This window comes from Carlito syrichta, unplaced genomic scaffold, assembly GCF_000164805.1.
Source record: "Carlito syrichta isolate Samal-C Ts95f unplaced genomic scaffold, Tarsius_syrichta-2.0.1 Scaffold143284, whole genome shotgun sequence".
NCBI classification, from domain to species: domain Eukaryota; kingdom Metazoa; phylum Chordata; class Mammalia; order Primates; family Tarsiidae; genus Carlito; species Carlito syrichta.
Window position 1 is genome coordinate 592,711 of NW_007087380.1, and position 7,625 is coordinate 600,335.

The 7,625-nt window shown below is 37.3% G+C and overlaps 1 protein-coding gene across 1 annotated transcript in view; it reads right to left on the bottom strand.

Annotated features, from left to right (window-relative positions):
• CAMKMT (calmodulin-lysine N-methyltransferase) overlaps positions 1-7,625 on the bottom strand; it is a 427,363-nt gene that overhangs the window by 409,742 nt on the left and 9,996 nt on the right. The gene's annotated exons all lie outside the window — the stretch shown is intronic.

Below are 7,625 nucleotides of genomic sequence, written 5' to 3' on the forward strand. Positions count from 1 at the left end.
TTCACAATAGCAAGAACCTGGAAGCAACCATGCTGTCTATCAAAAGAGGACTGGATTTTTAAAAATGTGGTACATATACACAATAGAATACTATGCAGCCATAAAAAAGATCAAAATCATGAATTTCGCAGCAGTCTGGATGGAACTAGAGTCTATAATACTGAGTGACCTCTCACAGAAACAGGGATCTGAGTATCACATGTTCTCACTCACATAGTGGATCTTGAACATCCAACGTAATACTATAAGAAAATAAATGACAGTGGTGGGAAACTATGGGGGGGAGGGGAAGGGAGATGGGATTAACAATAGTAAATATCTGTCTGGGGACGGGAAGACACCTCTTATCAACAAGGGTGCCTGAACAAAGCATATTTGTATACCTAACCCTTAACTGTATCCCACAATATCATAATAAAAAATATTGATTATAAAAAAAAAAGAAAGAAAAGTTAACAAGTGCTGGCAAACATGGGGAGAAATTGGAACCCTCATACACTCCTAGTAGAAATACAAAATGGTGCAGACACTATAGGAAATAATTTGGCCATCCATCAAAAACTTAAACATCTATCACACACACCCATCAATTCTACTCCTAGGTACATACCCAAGAGAATTAAAAACATATTTCATACAAAAACTTGTACATGAATATTCACAGTAGCATTGTTCATAATAGCTAAAAGGTAGACACAATCAAATGTCCATCAACTGATGAATGAAAAACCAAATGTGATATTAGCCATATGGTGTAGTATTATTCGTCACCAAAAAAGAGGTAAGTACTGATACAACATGGATGTAATACAACATGGGTGACTTTTTAAAATTAAAACATTATGCTAAGTGAAAGCAGACAGACATAAAGGGTTACACATTGTATGATTTCCTTTACATAAAATGTCCTGCACAGACAATCCATAGAGACAGAAAGTAGATTAGTGGTTGCCAAGAACGAGATGGAGGAAGAAGATGGAAACCAACGGGCATGAGATTTCTTTATAAGGTGATCAAAAAAGTTCTGGAATTAGATAGTGGTGATATCTGCATAACATTTCGAATATCCTAAAAGCCGCTTTAAAATCGCTAAAATTGCAAATTTATGTTATGTGAATTTTTGATTAAAAGAAAACTGCCCTTCCAAAAAGTAAGCCAGAGAGTGGAACAAAGAGGAGAGATTTTCAGAAAGAAAAGGTATTAAAAACTTGATTCTAGATGCAATCTGCTTTGGAGTTCTTTCAAAAATAAATGGTTAAAGAAATGTCTTCCAGTCTTATATCTGTTAGTTACAGAAAATGAGGAGATGATTTCTACAAATAATATACAAAACTTTGAAAAATGTTCAAGAGAATATTTCAATTTGCTCAAACTTTATTTATATGCAAGCAAACTATATAAATAATTGTGGAGTTTAAAACAAATTAGAAAGCTAAGTTATAATAGCCTATATCTTTGATTTAAGATGCATGAAACTTGCTGAGCATGGTGGTTCACACCTATAATCCCACTTTGGGAGACCAAGACAGGAGGATTGCTTGAGCCCAGCAGTTTGAGAACAGCCTGGGCAACACCGAGGTGGGCAACCTCACCTCTACAAAAAAAATTTAAAAACTGGCCAGGCATGGTGGTGTGTGCCTGTAGTCCCAGCTAATCAGAAGGCTGGGGCAGAAGGATCAAGGCAGGAGAACCGTGGCTACAGTGTGCTGTGATCGTGCCACTGAACTCCAGCCTGAGCAACAGAGTGAGATCCTGACGAAAAAAAAAAAAAAGATGCATGAAAATGTGACTCAGCAGATTTGACACTTTCCTGTAAACCCCAGATCATATTTTAAAGGTTCTATAAAATTTCTTCTAAATAAGAGACCAAGAGCTGTTTTAATACTCACCTCTTTTGTTAATAGTATTGCCAACTTTAAAATTATGCTTTTAAATATAAATTCAGTCTGGGCGCGGTGGTTCCAACTTGTAATCCCAGCACTTTGGGAGGCCAAGGTGAGAGGATTACCTGAGCCCACAGGTTCAAGAACAGCTTGGGCAACTAGTCGAGACCTCATCTCTACAATAAATCAAAAAATTAGCTGGGTGTGGTAGCATGCACCTGTAATTCTGGCTACTTGGAAGGCTGAAGCAGAAGGATCGTCGGAGCCCAGCAGGTTGACATTGGGGTGACCGTGAGCATGCCACTGCACTCCAGCCTGGGCGACAGAGTGAGACTCCGACTTAAAAAAAAAAAAAATTTATATGTATATAAATTCAGTATTCATATTTGTCTCAGACTCCAGCCTTGCCAAGCTTCAAATAGTCACATACCACACATAAAAAATAACCTACCATACATCTAATTTCACAAGTGAACCATTCCCATAACTAGTTTTTATTCACTGGACACGCACAGGCTACAAACAAGTCAGTGAGGGTTGATTTGTCTTTTCCTTTACCTAGAGAAGCGATACATGATCTTGCTAGAGTGCATTTTTTGTAGTAGAAGGATGCAACACAGTCAAAGACAAAGTCATTCTTGACTTCTTGCCCATTCCAAGCTCCCAGGACAAGCCAAAAGTCAAGAGTGCTAGCCTTCTAATTCAGCAATTACCATAGCAACCGTAGGCTTATTCAAAAAAAGGAGGACAGTTCAAGCCTCTTGGCTTATTCTATACCTGAGACACGTATACACTCATAAATGAATAGCTCAGGCACTTCTGTGGTTCCAATATAATGAAAATATTTTAAAGCTTCAGAATACACATATTTCTGCTACACTGAAATTAAGTTGAAATGGGGGGGGGCAATTTCTAGTATCTACGCATCAAGCTCTACACAAAAAGAAACTGCAGTTTGTAAGAAAAGAAAAGCAAAAAGATTTTTTTTCGAGTTGGAATCTTCCTCCATCGTCCAGGCTGGAGTGCAGTGGCACACTCACAGCCACCCCAGTGTCGACCTGCTGGGCTCAGGTGATCCTTCCATCTCAGCCTTCCAAGTAGCCAGAAGTACAGGCGCGCACTACCACACCCAGCTAATTTTTTTTTATTTATTGTAGAGATGAGGTCTCACCAAGTTGCCCAGGCTGTTCTTGAACCTGTGGACTCAAGTAATCCTCTCACCTTGGCCTCCCAAAGTGCTGGGATTATAGGCTTGAGTCACCGAGTCCGGCCAAAAAAGTAAATTTTTAACAAAAGAATTTTATTATAAACATCTCCTGGTATATTTTAGTTTTCTATACTTGTATCTATATACAAGAGCCTCTTCCATAAGGTTCTAAGAAATAAAGTACCAGAAAGGCAAGAAGACCTTGTCAAGGAATAAATTAGGAGTCATACCCTGGATTTTAATTTCCTAACTCTCAACACTTACTTTGGAACAAAGAGTCAACCAACCTCAGGTATACATAAAAGACACTGGATCTTAGGAATTTCATAATCTAAATTTAACATTGTTCAGACTTTAGCTTCACATGAAAAGTCACCAAGGGAAATCCTTTATTCTTTAATTTTAAGTATCATCATATAAGGCTGACAGAAAATAATGATCAAACTTTTAATTTAGGCCACTGCTTATGCCTTTTAATAATATAAACAAGCCAGGTGCTGTGGCTCACACCTGTAATCCCAGCACTTTGGGAGGTGGAGGCGAGAGGATTGCTGAGCCCAGGGGTTCAAGACCAGCCTGGGCAACTTGGCAAGAACTCGTCTCTACAATAATATCGAAAAATTAACCAGGTGTGGTCATGCACACCTGTGGTTCTAGCTACTTGGAAGGCTGAGGCAGAAGGATCGCCTGAGCATAGGAGGTTGAAGCTGCGTTGGCCATGAATGCGTCACTGCACCCCAGCTTGGGCGATATAGACTCCAGTCAAAAATAATAATAATAAACAAGAAACAACTAGGTACTTTGAATTCATAAATATCTAGGTATTTACCCTCTAGGGTATTCATTTCAACTCTAATACAACCTTAAAGAGATAAAAATCAATGTGTAGGGAAAGTTTAAGATGGAATAATAGCACGTATTGATAACAAATACTAAACACCCTTTATGTGCCATTGCTGTTGAGCAGTGGCAGGTAATATTAGGAGATAAGAACTGAATAAGTGAAAATGGGATTTACAATTGTGATCTACGAGAAAACTATAACATCTCAAATGCTTAGCCCTTTATTAGAACCTGGAGTAGATCCGCCATATAATATGTATTTGATAATCCTTCCACCCCCTAAAGATTGATTTTTATCTCTTAAAGACTATATTAGAATTGAAATGAATACCCTAGGAGGGTAAATATCTAGATATTTGTGATTTCAAAGTACCTAGTTTTTTTCTTGTTTATTATTATGTTTTTGAATTGGAGTCTCACTCTGTCACCCAAGTTGGAGTGCAGTAACACGCTTACAGCCACCGCAGTCTCAACCTCCTGGGCTCAGGCGATCCTTCTGCCTCAGCCTCATCGTTAGCTTGTAATGATTCTGCCTTACATTTTCTCACCTTGCATAGTTCCTGATGCCTTTACCCTCATCTGAAATGATTTCTCTCTTTCTCTCAGAACTTTCAAATGCTTCTAGATCTAGTTTTTTTAAAAATCACTTCCAAAAATCATTCCTACCTCTAAACTTCTAGTACGTATGAAGTCTTCCACTCATCTGGGAATTAGGCACAGCCTGGTAAGAGTATTTAACTGGATGGCTACCTTTTCTTATTTATTTGCAAATAAATAAAAATTAGTTGTATTATTTAACTTTTCATATATTTAAGCTCCTTGGGAATAGTATTGTAGATATTCCTTTCTGCTTATCTACATAGAGGGTGCTATTAAATATCTATTTGTTTGAGCTTACTTAAGACTACTAATCACTTTTTAAAAATCAGTCATAGTACTGATTTCAAAAACTTAAAAAATATAGAGGAAAGTGACGGTATTCTACTTCAGTTCAAAACTACCTTGCTAACCACTACTTTTGGCTATTGCAAGGTGTATTTAGGGGAAAAAAAGTTTGGAGTGCTCACTACTCAAATAATACTGAAGGAAATGAATAAAGTTAGCAAAAGAAATATGGAAACAAGTTGATAAAAGAGTTGATGAGATATTAAAGGAACAAGAATGGAGATCCACACTGGACAGATAACAGAAAACAAGCAAAGGATAAATTTGCAAGAAATCAATGTGAACAAAATTGGCAGTGGAAAGGAATGAACTAATCTTGGCAGAACTCCTCCCCCCACCTAGAAAATTTCAGTGATTTCCTACATCATAACAGGATTATGGAGGAGGAAATAGAATGCTCAGAATAATCAATGAGGAAATTAGTTGATCTAGGCCTCAAGTCCTTCACCTGTAAAATGAATGAATGGACACACGATTGCCTCATGAGAAGCAGGACAGTGTAGAATTTAAAAGTGCACACTGCAACTAGCATTACATAAGAAGTTACCAATATGGGACAGCTGGGTAAAGAGTATGTGGCATGCTTTGCACTATTTTTGCAACTACTTTTGAGTCTACAGTTATTTCAGAAGGAGGTGGAAGGATCACTTGAGTTCTGGAGTTGGAGGCCAGCCTGGGCAACATAGCAAGATCCCATCTTTTTAAAAAGAAAAAAAGTATTTTTTAATGTACTGGCTAAATAACCAGACCACCCAGGTTTGAACACAGGCACAATCACTTACCAGCTGTTTGACCTCTATAAAGTTACTTAACCTCTCTGTGCTTAACTTTCCTCATCTGTAAAATAAGGATAATAACAGCAACAATAGTTTATGGGGGCTAAAGAAGCTAATATAGGGCAAGCACTCACAACAGTACTTATCACACAGTAGGTGCTCAACTGTCAGCCATAATTAAGGTCATTACAATTGTTTTTAAAAATGTATTCTTAGATCGCATTCAGCTCTAAAATTCTGTATGTTTAAGCTATTGCTATGTTTGTACTAATGCAGAAAGATACAAACCAGTTTGCAAAAAGAGAAAAAATTTGGTAGCCATTGAGGCCAAAATTTTAGCTCAGTCACTTGCCTTTCTCCATAACTTAGGATTCAGTGTCATATTTATATACTTGCATTTATTCTTTCAAAAATGAATATATCACAAACAACCATGCTATTGGAGAAGAGTCCCAGCTTCCCCTATAGTCTAGGCCCTAAATAATACAACGTGAAAATCATCTCCAATTGTCATGACTTAAGAACTCAAGAACAGAGTATTTCACATCCCCCTTTCCAGGCCCTCAAAAATGTCAGGAAATTTTTCTTGCTATAACTAATACTTACTGTTTCTTGTTACCAAGAATAGATATAGAAGATAAGTTTTAGATCTTTGTACCTAAAAACCTTCACTGGATCACTATGGTTTTCCTTCTCGTTAATTTCCTTACACATACTATTTTCCAACTGTTTTTCATTTTTGTTGTTATAAAAGATAGAGTCTCGCTCTGTTGCCCAGGCTGAAGTACAGCAGCACAATCACTGCACTGTAACTTCAGACTCCTGGGTTGAAGTGATTCTCTCATCTCAGCTCCCTGAGTAACTGGCATACCATGCACCACTATGCCTAGTTAATTTTTATATTTTTTGTACTGATGGTGTCTTGTTATGCTGCCCAGGCTGGTCTTAAACTCCTGGGCTTAAGCAATTCTCCTGCGTTGGCCTTCCAAAGTGCTGGAATTACAGGTATGAGCCACCACACCGGCTGACGTTCAACTGTTTAACCATCCTCATTACCACTTCACAAAGTTATTATAAGGATTACATGAAAGTCACTTCATCAAAGCACTTACCTCTGTACCTGGCACATAATAATAATTTCACGTACGTTCCTTTCTAACCAAGGACTAAAGTGATTATCTCCATCAGAATGCAAAGCAGATGGAGTATTCTAATTAGAATCTCATAATGAATGTACAGGCACCCTAAAAAACTCATAAGTTTGTATCTTTTATTTGGCATTTTCAATAAAAAAAAATATTATGAAACCAAATCCTAATGGTTTTTCCCTGCCCACCCTAGTCAATTTTTATCTAAATCTCAAATTTTTTAGCTATTATGTTGTCTTTTAAAGCTTAGATGTTTTAAGGTAAAATAGTTCAAGAAACATATACTATAAATAGATATCCTTTGTGAATTTTTTTCCTAAAATTACTCCTAGCCTCACCTAAACCTTATTCAGTCACATTTCCACTTAAAATGTTTTTTTCTCTTCTTACAGTTACTGTAAATGTGCTCCTCCCTACCTTTCAAAATGTGAAATCCTGTCAGAAAAGGCAGATTTTATAAAATCAAACACCTACAGTAATATTGCAACATGCTAGAATATAACTGTGAGAAAATTAATTCAGTAAAAGTGGTATCTTGTTACTTCAGTTTGCAACTCTCATCTCTTTTCTAATGAATTTTAAAGCTGGAACAGTCTGAATGCTTCTCACAATATCAGTGTTTTCTCCTCCTAGTTTTAAGATTCGATTCTGGAAAGTGACAAAACATAAATGAGAAAAATACCAAAGCTAACTACTACTATAGTCTATAGAGCAGTACGGAAGAATTCTGTTTTCACTCTCAGCCTTCTTTGCCTCATAAAGAAGCTGCCAGCCGGGCTCGGTGGCTCAGCCTGTAATCCCGCGCCTTTGGGAGGCTGAGGTG